Here is an 18309-nt window from a genome sequence, read left to right on the forward strand (position 1 = left end):
AACAGCAGCTTACATCGTTTCAGACTTTCTCTGGGCTGTTCACCTCAGAAAATTGCACAGAGAAAGATTTAACCTGTTACTTAGAACAGTTCACAGCTTGTTATCCAGAGGAAGGATTATCTACAAGCTATTGAGAAGCAGCAGTTTTCATAGACTTTTAACACATTCTCTATGCTCCTCAGCTCAGCTATTTGCAAATTTGTATTGGTCTCCTTGACAACCAGGAGCAGAACAGCCCCCACCCTTCATTCCTGCCTGCAATGTCTATGACTAAGATAACCCTTTCACTGCTTGTCCTGCAGCAGCAAGAAAGGGAAACAGAACTTCTCACAGTTCACAGTGAAAGATCCAAATGATTTACCAGACCTACATGGATGGTCAAAGAGAACCTAAAATCCACCAAAAGTTAACTGCTACACCACACAACTTCCCTATGGGAAAGGGTGCTGAATCAAATGACTGTCTTATCTGTGCTTGGCACTCACGAGTTACCACCAGAGGGAGCCCTTGAACTATTGCACTCTGCATATCAATCTTGCAAAGTCATCTGCAAAAAATACTTCTCTATTCTGCTGAAATTAAACACACTAGAGTCTCTACAGAAGCACCAGGACTTCCAACAGCTCAATGCTGAACAAGATTGCACCTTGCGTGGCATTGTGGACAAAACAGAAGCAAAAATTGCACAAATGTCAGAAGCGGCATCGCACAGATCCAGGTCCGCTAGAAGCACAAGGCACTCAGTGAAGTCAAGCTCATCAAGGTGCTCATCCCTCAGTGAGCAGCTCATAAGAGCGCATGTTGAAGCAGAATCTACAAAAGTGCAGGCCGTTTTCACCCAAAGAAAGGCAGAGATGGAAACGGAACTTAGCGACTTGCTGTCCGAGCTTCAGCTGGCAAAGACAGACACACATCTACCTGGCCTCAGCTACCTGCACACCGCTCTTGGGGTGAAACCTATAGTCACCAAGCTACCCTACAACATACAAGAAAGTTTGACCATACGAGGGTCAAACTACAAAAGACAATACCAAGGGTAATGACTCCAGTAGTGTCACTGTGGAAGCCTACGGGGCGCTAGCAGGGGGCACAGGACTGAGTGCAGGGAGTTTGAGAACTGAGGCACACAGTGCGCACAGCACCTGAGACTAAGCAGTAATGTGACTGCAGGGGGACGGAGTCACCAAGCTTGAGGATGGGGAAGCAGCTGAGAGAGTGGAATACAGGGCAAAGACTATAACGTAGTCAGTAGCAAGTCGAGGATCAGAAGCCAGCCAAGAGCGAGGTACCCAGGGGCAAGACAAAAGAGTAAACAGAGACAAGCCGAGGGTTCAGAGAACCAGGAAGGACAGAACAGTACCGAGCAGAAAACATAGGCAGAAGTCAGGGGACAAACCAGGTCATACACAGCAAAGCTCACATGCACAGAGGCACAAGGATTATAGATGAGTAACCTGGGTCACCTTCCTTTAACCAAGTACACAGAAGTATCACGAACACTGAACCCAGTAGCTATCAGCATTAAATAGCCACCCCAGAACCAAAAAGAGCCAAACTCACTTAATCCTGACCTGACCAGGACGGAGCTAGAACAACCTCGTCCTGAGTCATGACCCCAAGTCTCTTTTCCTCCATTCTCCTATTTCTGTGACTTAAAGGAGATTGCAGAGTGCAAAACCAACCCCAGTTTCAGCCATGAAGAACCCAGCGGCTATGCGTCATCTCCTAAGTATGAGAGTTCGCGCTCTCATGACAGAAACCTCAGCAGTCCGGTTTCTGCAAAAAAGACAGAAGTTCTGCATACACCGACATTAGTGCCAGACAAAGGCAATGAAGGTGAGAAGGTGGAAAATCTGAACCGCCAGTGTCCAATTCACAAACTGCCACATCCCCTGAAGAAGTGCATTGGCTTCAGGAAGAAACCCCTTCAACAACGAAAGGAGCTCTTGAAGAAGTTTGGAGTATGCTTCAGGTGCTGCACCTCTACCGAACATCTTGCTAAGGATTGTGCCATCGCCGTCAAGTGTCTAGAGTGTGACAGCGAAGACCACGTAAAAGCACTCCATCCATCAAAGCCTGACTTTGCGTCTACACCTTCTCCCACCACAAGCCATGGTGGGGAGAGCACAGACCAAGTGACAAGCCATGTTGCGGTATCTTCCTCATGCACTAAAGTCTGCAGAGAAGGTCTTCGAGACAAGTCCTGTGCGAAGATTCGCCTGGCAAGGGTGTATCCCAAGTGTCTTCCAGTGAAGGCCATCAAGGTGTACGTTAGTCTGGATGACCAGAGCAGCAAATCACTGGTCAGGTCAGAATTCTCTGACCTGTTCAACTTAAAAGGAGACATCTATCCCTACACCTTGGGTTATAAAAACCTCTGGAAGAAGGGCCACTGGCTTCATAACTTCTCTTGAGAAGAACGCCATGGAGATACCACTACCCATGCTTGTTGAGTGTAACCAAATACCATTCAACAGGGAAGAAATCCCAACGCCAGAAGTCGCTCTTCAGAATTCTCATCTCAGAATGATAGCCAAAGATCTGCCACCCATGGATGACAAGGCAGACATCCTTATTCTCCTTGGCAGAGACATTATATGACTGCACAAGATGCGTCAATAAATCCTGAGACTACCCAATGAACCATACACCCAGCGCCTCGAGCTAAGCTAGGTCATCATCGGCAATGTCTGTAGTGACCAGACAAAGAAACCAAGCAACATCTCCGCTTACAAAAGCCTTATCACATTAGATGACCACGACTTTTCCTCCCTGCCATACCCACATCACTACTGGATGAAGTAGAAGTCAAACGACACTAAGTGGCAACAACAACCATCTGACAATTCAAGTCTGCTTTATCCTTGAGACTATGACCTCAAGACAACAGCACTCGATCCTACAACCAAGAACAACAACTCACCACCTACAGAGGAAGACAAGGTGATCATCAGGGTCATGAACATCAAACTCACCCAAGACCACTAGAACAGCTGTGTATCTCCCTCACCTTCTCTTCCCGCAAAGACTGAGTTGTCAAGGGATCCACAGCAAGCAGCTGCTTAGTTCCCAACCTTTGACGCCTATCTCCATCACAAGCATGGTCAAGCCAAAGCCGTGCTAGACTTCAGTGCTCAGAGTGAGAGCCCCTCTCTCAACAGTGTTCCTGTTACTGATGGTGATAGTATTCTCCCCATGCAATGCAGCCTCAGCACACTGCCGGATGATGAATAAGACACGTTCACTTCCCAAGCATCATCCTGTGATGAACTTGCTATCGAACAAGGAGCCTCGCCTGTTGAAAACAGCATCCATGTCCTCTTGGGTTCAGGACATCCATCGCGGTTCAAGACAGGGTACCACTGAGACAGCTTGCTACTCAGGGCATCAACAGGAACACTATGTTAACATCTCAGAGACAACAAAGGTGGGAGACAGGGAAGAAGTCTCTAAAGACCTTAGAGCAACTCCAAGTCCTTCTCCAAGTCCAAGTGTTCCTTAAACACTCTTTCAACAATCATTAAAGGGAATCTGTCACCTATTTTTTCACATATAAGATGTGGCCATTCTGTAATGCTGTAGATAAGCCCCCGATGTAACCTGAAAGATAAGAAAAACTAGTTATATTATACTCACCGGGGGCTGGTCCAGTCTGGGTTCAATGGGTGTCGCGGTCCGGGTCTGGCGCCTCCCATCTTCTAGCGATGATGTCCTCTTCTTGCTTCCCATCACAGCTCTGGTGCAGGTGTACTGCTCTGCCCTGTTGAGTGCAGAGCAGAGTACTGCAGTGCGCAGGCACCGGACCTCTCTGACCTTTCCCGGCGCCAGCACACTGCAGTACTCTGCTCTGCCCTTAACAGGGCAGAGCAGTATGCCTGCGCCAGAGCCACGACAGGAAGTGAGGAAGAGGATGTCATCACTAGAAGATGGGAGGCGCCGGACCGCGACACCCATCGGATCCGGACCGGACCGCCCCCCGCAGAGTATAATAAAACTCATTCTTCTTATCTTTCAGGTTACATCGAGGTTTATCTAAAGCATTACAGAATGCTGTAGATAAGCCCCTGATGGCAGTGGCCGTATCTTACATGCGAAAAAATAGATGACAGATTCCCTTTAAGAGACAAGTCAACTTTTCCTACTATGCAGCCAGGAAGACTACAGCTGCAGGAGCCTCTCTGAGTGCTTCAGAAACAAGCAAAAATGTACTTTGCAGCTTCAACTTGGACAAGATTAAGTTTACTCCAAAATCTGCATACCCTACACCAAGGCTGAGATCTCATCACCCTAGACATCCTTCCAGCTGGTCAGCCATCATGCCTGCTGACATCCATTTCAGGTTCATCATCTGCTGGCTCCTTCAAGCAGAACTTAACTTGTCGCTGGATTCTGCCACGGCGGGGAGCATACCTCTGCATACTACTGCCATACTGGGACATAGAACTATCAGCCTAAAACTGAACTTTGAACTTCCCCTTGTGGACTAGAACTTCTACTGTTGGGTTGTGGAAGAGTTGGCATGTTGCGCCTTCCCCAATGCGAAGATGGGTTTTTCTATTGGACTAATTTTTCTATTTTTCATTTAAGGACTATGTTTACTGCAAGTATGGACTTGATTACTGCATTATTGTTGCATTGGTTTTCTTCTCTCCTCTCATTGCAGGTTTCATGATGTTGAGGGAGTCAACACCTTACGTAACACAAGGACTTATGAAATCTGACTATTTCAGACAGGGAGTGTTGCGTCCCACAAATAGGAACAACCTGTAATGAATATTTTCTGTGTTGAGTTTTTTCCTCCAATCAGCAACATTCCCTGTTGTTGCTAGGTAGAATTAGACAGTGTGAAGATTGTCCCTATGTCCCTCCCATAGTTGGGCTCTGTATTAGATTGCTCCTCCTTTCTTCTTCAGTTTAGTCTACAGCAGCCATTACTCAAGACGCATGCGTATTCCCCTGCACAGATTACTCCTTTTTACCTACTGTTCATTGTAACTAATACAAGATTTTGGACGAAAACAGCATTGTTTCTCCTGGTCTTTCTACAGTTGCAGTGCCGGTCGAGTTAAACTGTCTGCGGACGTCTGGTGGTGTGAGTACAAGTTATACAATTATCTAAGAAGCTGATAATTAGAACACTGGGGATTTTCAGCCATTAGGAAAAGGCAGAATAGCAGTGTTCAGTCATACCTGGACAGTGAAGAAATAATCAAAAAAATTAATTTTTCAGATTAAAAAAAATGAATTCAAAATTAAATATGATTTCAAAACCATAATGGTAAATGTCAAAATTTTTAAATAATTTTACTATTCTCCTTCCTTCACCATTTTTCCATTTCCTTTTGTATAAACATCAGCAAGGTAATCATCTATCCTTCAAAAGGGACGATTTCTGGACCATTTTTACATTTTAAAAAGCATATAAAATTTGTCCGTGCAGTGTGTTTTTAAAAATATTGTTGGTTACCTTACCATTAGTGTGGAGCGATACCATCCGATATCGTGAAATATCAGATCGGATTAGATCGGACCGATACCCAAAAAGTATCGGGTATCGCCGATTCCGATACCGGAAACCAATGCAAGTCAATGGGACAGAAATATCGGAATTAAAAAAACCCTTTCTTTCCTTGTAGGTTAATTCTACATGAAGAAAAACAACTAATAATAATGTAAAATGTATTTTTGGAAGTGGAGCAGACATTAAAGGCATAGAGGTTTAGCCCAATCAAATGGAATAGCAGGAATAATCTTCAGGGTCATCTTTTTCGTGGTCGTCGTCTTCTTCGGGGTGGTCTCCAGGGTCGTCGTCAGGGAGATCCAGAGTGACAACCAAAAACCATTTCCAAAAGCTTGAACTTGGAAATGTAGCAGAAGTGTCACGGTCACGCGTGTCTGGACGCAGTGAGTACTGCAAGGCGAACCCATGACACGCGTGACCCTGGATACACCGCCTCCAGTGGGGCGAATTTAAATAATAAAATGTGCAGCTGGATACGCCGCCTCCAACTGGCGAATTTACGTAATACACGTTATATATAAGTAGTCTGGAAACCCCGCCTCCAGTAAGGCAAATTTAAATAATAAGGGGGAACCTGGGTAACATTAACAATGGTGGGCCCTGCGATAGGGAATAGGGACGTGGAGACCTCCTGTACTCCCCTGAGCCAGTGTCCCTGCACTCCTAACATTCCCTATGCCGGTTCCGTACCGGGCGACGCACAGGAACCTAAAAACCCTAGCTCGCCCTGCACCTAAACCCTCACTAGGGAATTGGTGGGTGCGGAAACTAATCCCACCACTGCACTAAACACACATGAGGAAAAATGACAATACAGGGGAAACACCACTTAGCTTTGCTCTGTTGCGTACGCTCCTAGCAACAGAGCCCACCACCTGCATGCATCTTCTCCTCCACCCGGATCCATCACCATAACCGGATCCATCACCATAGTGCAGCCTTGGAGCAGAGTCCACCACCAGTTGCAGCTGCCCAGTAAACAGAGTCCGAAAGATGAGTCCAGCTTCTGCCAAAAAATCCAGCATGCTTGAGTCCAACTTTTCTGCCAAGAAGTCAAGCATGCTTGACTCCAGCTCTCAGCAACCAAGTCCAGCATGGTGAGTGCAACTCTACACCATAGTCGCCACTCCACCAAACCATGCGAGCACTTCCTGCCGACACCCAAACTGCGACTCCACCACACCATGCCAGCCCTTCTTGCAGACTCCAACGATGAACTCCACCAATCCATGCCAGCACTCCTTGCAGACTCCATAGCTGACTCAAACCCTCTGGCTGGGCTGCCCAGGACTCTTGTTCAGCTCCATCTTTCACCCAGGCTTACTTGTGAATGACTAACTCACAATATCACAAACAGTGATCAAACACACCTGACACTCTTTTATAGAGCATCACACCTGTTTTATAATTACGTGCACATTAAACCAAAGAACTAAAGTGCACTACCGCTGCCCACCACCGGGACAACTTAGAACAAACAACACCACGTGTAATAATTCCAATGGCCACCGGGGGCAATCACACCAGTTTGGCATACAGCCAAAGGAAAAAAAGTTCATTAAGTACATTTAACCTGTCAGATCCACTCTGGATCATGACAAGAAGGTACAAGAAGGCTGAGGAACTGCCGAGAACCAGCTGACGGTACTGGAACCTGGATGGGTAGCAGAAGGAACAAGAGCCAATGACACAACCGAGGACCAGCTGACGGTGCTGGAACCCGGAGAGGCAGCAGATGGAACAAGAGCCAATGGCACTACCGAGGACCAGCTGATGGTGCTGGAACACGGTTACTAAGCAGGAGGTACCTGTGCTAGAAAGCACTACCAAGGACCAGCAGACGTTGCTGGAACTCGGATACCGAGAAGGAGGCACCTAAGCCAAAGGCACTGCCGAGAACCAGCTGACGGTACTGGAACCCGGAAGGGTAGCAGAAAGTACCCCTGAAAAACAACGTTGCATGGCCACGAGCCGGCCGCAGTTACCGAAACCCACAGTCCTACAGGGGGTGCTTGTCCTATTGGCACTACGGAAACAGCCTTTGTTGCCAGATTCTGCAGCCCACATAGGAAGCCCATAAACTGCAGACACAATAGACTCGGCTAACCCGACCACAACACGACAGGACAACGTATTGATGGCAAAGTGACGTTGACACTACCTGGAAACAGCAGGCGTGCAGGAACCAGGCTGGGCAGGAGGGAGTACCCGTGCCAAAGACAATGCCGGGAAACAGCTGGCGGTGCTGGAACCCAGGGAAAATACTACAAACAGAGTGGAGACAGAGGCCTAATTGGAGCAAGTTTAAAATCTGTAGTTGTGTGAGTGTGGACAGAGCAGGAGAAATTGCCGGACACACAGCTGGGGATCAGATGACATTTCTGAGCCCCAATAACACTGGAGCATATGTTGACTGTGCAGACGGCACTTCTGAGCAGCAACTGGCGATGTTGGAGCCCAGGGTCAATCAGGGTGTAGGCTGAGGCCTAATTTAATCAAGTTTAATATCTGTTGTAGACTATTACTGATTTTAAACGTGCTCCTATTAGGCCTCTGGTTCCACTCTGTCTCTAGTATTTACCCTGGTCTCCAACACCTCCAGTTGCTGCTCAGAAGTGCCAACTGCACAATCAACACTTGTTCCTATGTTAGTGGGGTTCAGTAATGTCAGCTGATCCCCTGATGTGTGTCCAGCAATGTCTCCTGCTCTGTCCACATTCCCACTAGTAGTGGGAATGTGGACAGAGCGGGAGACATTGCTGGACACACAGCAGGGGAGCAGCTGGCGTTACTGAACCACACTAACACAGGAGCTAGTGTTTTTTTCTGTGTAGACAGCACTTCTGAGCAACAACTGGCGATATTGGAGCCCAGGGTCAATCATGGAGCAGGCTGAGGCCTACTTGGAGCAAGTTTAATATCTGATGTAGTTTGAATGTGGAGGGAGCAGGAGATATTGCCGGACACACAGCAGGGGAGCAGCGGGCATTACTGAACCCCACTAACACAGGAGCTAGTGTTTTTCTCTGTGCAGACGGCACTTCTGAGCAACAACTGGTGGTGTTGGAGCCCAAGGTCAATCAGGGTTTAGGCTGAGGCCTACTTGGAGCAAGTGTAAAATCTGATGTAGTTTGAATGTGGAGGGAGCAGGAGATATTGCCGGACACACAGCAGGGGAGCAGCTGGCGATACTGAAACCCACTAACACAGGAGCTAGTCTTTTTTTCTGTGCAGATGGCACTTCTGAGCAGCAACTGGCGATGTTGGAGCCCAAGGTCAATCAGGGTTTAGGCTGAGGCCTACTTGGAGCAAGTGTAAAATCTGATGTAGTTTGAATGTGGAGGCAGCAGGAGACTTTGCCGGACACACAGCAGGGGAGCAGCTGGCGTCACTGAACCCCACTAACACAGGAGCTAGTGTTTTTCTCTGTGCAGACGGCACTTCTGAGCAACAACTGGCGATGTTGGAGCCCAGGGATTACAGTTCAGGTGGTAGAAACATGAACACTAGAGTTGAGCGACTTTTGGTTTTTTAGGGTCGCGTTTCGTTTCGTGAAACCCGACTTTTCCAAAAGTCGGGTCGAGCAAGATCGTCCGATTATAGGGAAAAGTCGGGGTCGTCCCAAAACACGAAACCCAATGTAAGTCAATGGGGAATAAAAGTCGGCAGTGAGAGAAGGACAGGAAACACACCTACAGTGCCCATTTGAATGCCAAAAGCATCAATTCTTCTTTCTTAAGCTTGTCAACCTTAATTAACTTCATAATACAAGTTACGCACTGAAAAATGGGGGTTATTTGGCTACAAACTGTGGGGGGGGGGCTGGCTCCAGGTTTTCATGTGCCCTGGGCGAAAGAGCGCCCCTTTAACACATACCACAACTCATCATGCTCCGATACGGCAGAGAAATAGCGGTATAGTACAATGAAAAATACCTCACTTTTTACATCTCATGACGAGGCCCATCTATTTCTCCATACAGAATCATTGGTCCCATATAATGTTTGAAACAGTATATGATGAGCTCCACATAATGCTACAGTATATGTTGGTCCCCATGGATGAAGCTCCACTGTCTTACGGGCCCCAGTAATGCTCCAAACATAATGGGCCCCATTTCTAATGCTCTAGTGTATAATGGGCCCTGTAAATGCTGCTCCAGTGTCTGATGTCCACCTTTGGAATGTTCCAGTGTATGGTGGGCCCCATCTATCATTCTCCAGAGTATAGTGCTCCCCAAAAATTGCTGTCCCAACATTGAAAACAATCAAATAAGTCTCCTCGCTAGGGAATCCCTGTACTTGTCTGGACAGGTACTGTAGCTTGCTTAACACCTCGCCAGCCGTTCTCACGCCCAGTATGGATTACACGTGATTGCACAGAGGTGAGAAAGGGTACCGTATCCCCAGATAACATGTATGGATAGCGTACACATTCAAAATATATGTCTCAGGAGGCAGGCTCAGACGGTGTTAGGCCCAGTATGGATTGCACGTGATTGCACAAAGGTTAGAAAGGGTACCGTATCCCCGGATAACATGTATGGATAGCGTACACATTCAAAATATATGTCTATACAGCATGAGGCAGGCTCAGACGGTGTTAGGCCCAGTATGGATTGCACGTGATTGCACAAAGGTTAGAAAGGGTACCGTATCCCTGGATAACATGTATGGATAGCGTACACATTCAAAATATATGTCTATACAGCATGAGGCAGGCTCAGACGGTGTTAGGCCCAGTATGGATTGCACGTGATTGCACAAAGGTTAGAAAGGGTACCGTATCCCTGGATAACATGTATGGATAGCGTACACATTCAAAATATATGTCTATACAGCATGAGGCAGGCTCAGACGGTGTTAGGCCCAGTATGGATTGCACGTGATTGCACAAAGGTTAGAAAGGGTACCGTATGCCTGGATAACATGTATGGATAGCGTACACATTCAAAATATATGTCTATACAGCATGAGGCAGGCTCAGACGGTGTTAGGCCCAGTATGGATTGCACGTGATTGCACAAAGCTTAGCAAGGGTACCGTATCCCTGGATAACATGTATGGATAGCGTACACATTCAAAATATATGTCTCAGGAGGCAGGCTCAGACGGTGTTAGGCCCAGTATGGATTGCACGTGATTGCACAAAGGTTAGAAAGGGTACCGTATGCCTGGATAACATGTATGGATAGCGTACACATTCAAAATATATGTCTATACAGCATGAGGCAGGCTCAGACGGTGTTAGGCCCAGTATGGATTGCACGTGATTGCACAAAGGTTAGAAAGGGTACCGTATCCCCGGATAACATGTATGGATAGCGTACACATTCAAAATATATGTCTATACAGCATGAGGCAAGCTCAGACGGTGTTAGGCCCAGTATGGATTGCACGTGATTGCACAAAGGTTAGAAAGGGTACCGTATCCCTGGATAACATGTATGGATAGCGTACACATTCAAAATATATGTCTATACAGCATGAGGCAGGCTCAGACGGTGTTAGGCCCAGTATGGATTGCACGTGATTGCACAAAGGTTAGAAAGGGTACTGTATCCCTGGATAACATGTATGGATAGCGTACACATTCAAAATATATGTCTCAGGAGGCAGGCTCAGACGGTGTTAGGCCCAGTATGGATTGCACGTGATTGCACAAAGGTTAGAAAGGGCACCGTATCCCCGGATAACATGTATGGATAGCGTACACATTCAAAATATATGTCTATACAGCATGAGGCAGGCTCAGACGATGTTAGGCCCAGTATGGATTGCACGTGATTGCACAAAGGTTAGAAAGGGTACCGTATCCCTGGATAACATGTATGGATAGCGTACACATTCAAAATATATGTCTCAGGAGGCAGGCTCAGACGGTGTTAGGCCCAGTATGGATTGCACGTGATTGCACAAAGGTTAGAAAGGGTACCGTATCCCCGGATAACATGTATGGATAGCATACACATTCAAAATATATGTCTATACAGCATGAGGCAGGCTCAGACGGTGTTAGGCCCAGTATGGATTGCACGTGATTGCACAAAGGTTAGAAAGGGTACCGTATCCCTGGATAACATGTATGGATAGCGTACACATTCAAAATATATGTCTCAGGAGGCAGGCTCAGACGGTGTTAGGCCCAGTATGGATTGCACGTGATTGCACAAAGGTTAGAAAGGGTACCGTATCCTCGGATAACATGTATGGATAGCGTACACATTCAAAATATATGTCTATACAGCATGAGGCAGGCTCAGACGGTGTTAGGCCCAGTATGGATTGCACGTGATTGCACAAAGGTTAGAAAGGGTACCGTATCCCTCGATAACATGTATGGATAGCGTACACATTCAAAATATATGTCTATACAGCATGAGGCAGGCTCAGACGGTGTTAGGCCCAGTATGGATTGCACGTGATTGCACAAAGGTTAGAAAGGGTACCGTATCCCTGGATAACATGTATGGATAGCGTACACATTCAAAATATATGTCTATACAGCATGAGGCAGGCTCAGACGGTGTTAGGCCCAGTATGGATTGCACGTGATTGCACAAAGGTTAGAAAGGGTACCGTATCCCTGGATAACATGTATGGATAGCGTACACATTCAAAATATATGTCTATACAGCATGAGGCAGGCTCAGACGGTGTTAGGCCCAGTATGGATTGCACGTGATTGCACAAAGGTTAGAAAGGGTACCGTATCCCTGGATAACATGTATGGATAGCGTACACATTCAAAATATATGTCTATACAGCATGAGGCAGGCTCAGACGGTGTTAGGCCCAGTATGGATTGCACGTGATTGCACAAAGGTTAGAAAGGGTACCGTATCCCTGGATAACATGTATGGATAGCGTACACATTCAAAATATATGTCTATACAGCATGAGGCAGGCTCAGACGGTGTTAGGCCCAGTATGGATTGCACGTGATTGCACAAAGGTTAGAAAGGGTACCGTATCCCTGGATAACATGTATGGATAGCGTACACATTCAAAATATATGTCTATACAGCATGAGGCAGGCTCAGACGGTGTTAGGCCCAGTATGGATTGCACGTGATTGCACAAAGGTTAGAAAGGGTACCGTATCCCTGGATAACATGTATGGATAGCGTACACATTCAAAATATATGTCTCAGGAGGCAGGCTCAGACGGTGTTAGGCCCAGTATGGATTGCACGTGATTGCACAAAGGTTAGAAAGGGTACCGTATCCCTGGATAACATGTATGGATAGCGTACACATTCAAAATATGTCTATACAGCATGAGGCAGGCGCAGACGGTGTTAGGCCCAGTATGGATTGCACGTGATTGCACAAAGGTTAGAAAGGGTACCGTATCCCTGGATAACATGTATGGATAGCGTACACATTCAAAATATATGTCTCAGGAGGCAGGCTCAGACGGTGTTAGGCCCAGTATGGATTGCACGTGATTGCACAAAGGTTAGAAAGGGTACCGTATCCCCGGATAACATGTATGGATAGCGTACACATTCAAAATATATGTCTATACAGCATGAGGCAGGCTCAGACGGTGTTAGGCCCAGTATGGATTGCACGTGATTGCACAAAGGTTAGAAAGGGTACCGTATCCCTGGATAACATGTATGGATAGCGTACACATTCAAAATATATGTCTCAGGAGGCAGGCTCAGACGGTGTTAGGCCCAGTATGGATTGCACGTGATTGCACAAAGGTTAGGAAGGGTACCGTATCCCCGGATAACATGTATGGATAGCGTACACATTCAAAATATATGTCTATACAGCATGAGGCAGGCTCAGACGGTGTTAGGCCCAGTATGGATTGCACGTGATTGCACAAAGGTTAGAAAGGGTACTGTATCCCTGGATAACATGTATGGATAGCGTACACATTCAAAATATATGTCTCAGGAGGCAGGCTCAGACGGTGTTAGGCCCAGTATGGATTGCACGTGATTGCACAAAGGTTAGAAAGGGTACCGTATCCCCGGATAACATGTATGGATAGCGTACACATTCAAAATATATGTCTATACAGCATGAGGCAGGCTCAGACGGTGTTAGGCCCAGTATGGATTGCATGTGATTGCACAAAGGTTAGAAAGGGTACCGTATCCCTGGATAACATGTATGGATAGCGTACACATTCAAAATATATGTCTATACAGCATGAGGCAGGCTCAGACGGTGTTAGGCCCAGTATGGATTGCACGTGATTGCACAAAGGTTAGAAAGGGTACCGTATCCCTGGATAACATGTATGGATAGCGTACACATTCAAAATATATGTCTCAGGAGGCAGGCTCAGACGGTGTCAGGCACAGTATGGATTTGACGGCCCAGATTACACAGTGGAGGAGCAGGGAGAGGTAAAGATTGCAAATGCTGGGGCCCTGCCCAAGCAAGGGGGGCCCACTCGTGGGTGTCGGTACTGGCACTGGGCCCCTCATAGTACAGCGGTGTGTCTGACGGCGGGTGTGCACCACCACCGTCAGAGACACTTGATTGCACTATGAGGGACCCTGTGCCAGTGCCCGCGCCCAAGAGTCGGCCTACCCACCTGTCCAGGGCAACGGCACTCGCACGGTGTCGTGCGGTAGGTGGTGACCCCGGCCATGGGGGGGGAGGCAGCACAGTTAGGGAGTTTTAGAAAGTGGCATATGTTGATGTTGGACATTCAGCTGATGCAAAAGGCGAAATAGGTGAAGTACCAGGAAGAGGTGGACCAAAGCAAGCCATTTTTCTGTCACCCTATGTGTCATCAGGGGAAGGTGGGACAAAATCCTTGGAAACCCATGCGTGGTTCATTTTAATGAAGGTTAGATCATCCACATTTTGGGTTGACAGACAGGTCCTTTTTTCTGTCAGGATTGATCCAGCTGCACTGAAGACTCTTTCCGATAGCACACTTGCAGCTGGGCAAGCGAGCTCCTGTAAGGCATATTGGGCCAATTCAGGCCAGGTGTCCAGTTTAGCGGCCCAATAGTCAAAGGGGAATGACCTGTGTGGGAGAACATCGATATGGGAGGAAAAGTAGTTTGTTACCATAGTTGACAACTGCTGTCTCCTGTCACTTTCCATCGATGCAGTATTACCAGTTGTGTGAGCGGTATTTAAAAAAACAGTCCACAACATTGTCATGAAACCCCTGTCTCCAACGCCACTTCTGCTGTGTGCACCACGAACACCTCTGCCAAGCTGCCCCCGGCCCGTACGGCTCGTGTGAGAACCATCACCGCTGCTGTGTGCTGGGAATGCCTCAAGCAACCGATTTACCAGAGTTGCTTGTTTATTAGCCAATATTAGGTCAAGGTTCTCCTGTGGCATGATGTTTTGTAATTTGCCTTTATAGCGTGGATCCAGGATGCTGGCCAACCAGTAGTCGTCATCGTTCATCATTTTGGCAATGCGGGGGTCCCTTTTTAGGATCCGCAAGGCATAATCTGACATGTGGGCCAATGTTCCCGGTGTCAATGATGCACTGCGAGTGCTGGGTGGAGGAGCACTTTCTGGCAAATCCACATCCCTCCAGTCACGCACAAACCCTGTACCAGACCTTGCCACGCCAACATTTTCACTTGCCCCACGAGATGCATCCTCCTCCCCTAAGTAATCATCCCCATCATCCTCCTCCTCCTCCTTTTCTTCCTCCACCTCGTCCAGGAGAGGTCCCTGAGCAGACAATGGCTGAATGTCATCAAGGATTCCCTCCTCCTCTTCCTCCTCATCAACATTGGCTGCAGACGCCTGCTCCTTAAGGTGCGTCAAAGTTTGCATGAGCAGACGCATAAGTGGGATGCTCATGCTTAGGATGGCGTCGTCTGCGCTTACCAGCCATGTGCATTCCTCAAAACACTGAAGGACTTTACAAAGGTCATTCAGCTTCGACCACTGCACACCTGTCAACTCCATGTCTGCTCTCAAAGTGCCTGGCCGTGTATCCTCCCACAAATGCATTATGGCCTGCCTCTGCTCGCACAGCCGCTCCACCATGTGCAGGGTGGAGTTCCACCTTGTTGCAATGTCGATAATGAGGCGGTGGTTGGGAAGGTGGAGCAATCGCTGCAGCTTCTGCATACGAACGGAGTGTACAGGCGACCGGCGGATGTGCGCGCACAGTCTCCGCACCTTCTGGAGCAGGGCTGTTAACTCCGGATAATTTTTGAGGAAGCACTGCACCACCAGGTTCAAGGTGTGAGCCAAGCAAGGCATGTGGCTGAGTTTTGAAAGGGCTATGGCTGCCACAAAATTACGGCCGTTATCACTAACTACCTTGCCTGCCTCAAGATGTACACTGCCCAGCCATGACTCATTTTGTCGCTTCAAGTACTCGGCCAGCACCTCGGCGGTGTGTCTGTCGCCCAAACACATCATCTGCAACACAGCCTGCTGACGCTTTCCACTAGCTGCTCGATAGGGGGACACATCGTGTGCAACAGTGGCAGCTGCAGATGGAGTGCTCGTACGACTGCGCTCTGTGGACGAGCTTTCGCTTCTGGGGGAGGTGGAGGAGGAGGAGGGTCGAACGCCTACAGCCAACTGTTTCCTATACCGTGGGCTAGGCAGCACTGTCCCACCACCGCTGTCCCCTGTGGACCCTGCATCCACCACATTAACCCAGTGCGCAGTGATGGACACGTAACGGCCCTGGCCATGCCGACTGGACCATGCATCAGTTGTGAGGTGCACCTTTCCACTCACTGACTGCTTGAGTGCATGGACAATGCGGTCTTTCACATGATGGTGGAGGGCTGGGATGGATTTGCGAGAGAAGAAGTGGCGACTGGGTAGGTCATAGCGTGGTACTGCATAGGCCATGAGTTTGCGGAAAGCTGTGCTTTCCACCAACCGAAAGGGCATCATCTCAAACGAGATTAGTTTGGCAATGTGGGCGTTCAAACCCAGTGTACGCGGATGAGAGACTGAGTATTTTCTTGACCTACTCATAGTGTCTGGGAGGGTGAGCTGGACTTGAGAGCTGCATATGGTGGAAGTAGCGGTGGACAGGGCGGACTGAGAGAGGGTTGATGATGGTGATGGAGTTGGTGTTCTTTCTGATGGCCTAGAATCAGTATTTCGTTGATATAACAGTAGGATTCCCTGACTGCTGTGGTCTTGCAACGACACCTCAACATTTGCTGCTGTGCTAACCGGTGGGCTTACAGTGGGGGAAACAATGTAGCGTTGCTGACTACCTTCGTTGTGATCAGTTGCACATGTGGCACTTGAGGTTTGGTGTTGTGTCCACGCTTGCAAGTGCATGCTGGTTAAATGTCTAAGCATGCAACTGGTATTCAAATTTTTCAGATTTTTCCCTCGGCTAAAGGTCTTTGCGCACTTCTTACAGATAACCTTGGCCTGATCATGAGGATTTTGTTCAAAAAAGTGCCACACTGCACTCTTCCTACTTTGGCAGACATTTTGCGGCCTAGCACGCTGTGATCTTTTGACCCTCTGGACAAGCTGTCCAGCAACTCTTTTGATGTTTGGAACCTGTCTTTGGAGTACTCCGGGCCTGCCAGATAACAGCTGTTGCGATGTCGATGTCTGCTGTGGATGCTCCTCATCTGAGCTATTGGAAGCAGCACCCTCTTCCCCCAATGGATGCCAATCTGGGTCAACAACTGGGTCATCCATCACCTCCTCTTCTATGTCATGTGCACCTTCCTCTGTGTCACCGTGTATGGTGGTATAGTGTGCGGGAAGGGGCACCTGAGTCTCATCAGGGTCAGAATCTGGCTCTGTACACTGCGAGGACAATGTAGTGCTCTGAGTGAATGTACCAGCAGAATCATCCATCAGCGGCTGTGCATCAGTGCACTCCATGTCAGATTCATCTTGGCCTGGGTAATTCACCATTTCACTTGATAATCCAGGCATGGTATGTGAAAACAGCTCCATGGAGTAATCAGTAGTATGGCCTGCGTCATCCTTCAATCTTGGTTGGGGTGAAGGACACAAGGAAAGGTGTGGTTCATGAACATGAGCCTCCAATGACGACTCAGTGCTTTTACTTTTTACAACTGAAGAAGAGGAGGCGATAGAGCTGGAGGCTGAGTCAGCAATGTAAGACAAAACTTTTTCCTGATGCTCTGGCTTTAAAAGCGGTTTGCCAACTCCTAGAAAACTAAGCGTTCGAGGCCTTATGTAGCCAGACGATGACGCAGGGTCAGCAACTCCTGCATTCGGTCCTATTTTGCTCTTGCCACTACCATCAGATCCACCACCAACACCATCATTACCAGCTGCCAACCCCCGCCCAATTCCACGGCCTCTTCCACCAGCCTTCCTCATTTTTGGTAGAAATGTAGACAAAATCCAACAAACTATATAGTAATGTAAAACAAGGTACAAGGTGTCTATAGGACAGGGGAGATTTTGAATTTCTGCACACACTTGTGGACAGTGGACACTTTTGGATTGTGTGAGGCCCACTGATATCTGAGCGCTATGTGACAGGCTCGATGGCACTGCTGTGACAAAAGTGACTAGAGGATAAGGGAGATTTTGAATATCTGCACACACTTTTGGACACTGGACACTTTTGGATTGTGTGAGGCCCACTGATATCTGAGCGCTATGTGACAGGCTCGATGGCACAGCTGTGACAAAAGTGACTAGAGGATAAGGGAGATTTTGAATTTCTGCACACACTTGTGGACAGTGGACACTTTTGGATTGTGTGAGGCCCACTGATATCTGAGCGCTATGTGACAGGCTCGATGGCACTGCTGTGACAAAAGTGACTAGAGGATAAGGGAGATTTTGAATATCTGCACACACTTT

At 47.8% G+C, this 18309-nt stretch overlaps 1 pseudogene; it reads left to right on the plus strand.

Moving 5' to 3' along the window:
• The first annotated feature begins 455 nt into the window (after window positions 1-455).
• Window positions 456-18309, plus strand: part of LOC141084423 (uncharacterized) — a 64897-nt pseudogene continuing 47043 nt past the window's right edge.

This window comes from Dendrobates tinctorius, unplaced genomic scaffold (assembly GCF_039654945.1).
Source record: "Dendrobates tinctorius isolate UK_male_01 unplaced genomic scaffold, ASM3965494v1 ptg000022l, whole genome shotgun sequence".
NCBI lineage: Eukaryota > Metazoa > Chordata > Amphibia > Anura > Dendrobatidae > Dendrobates > Dendrobates tinctorius.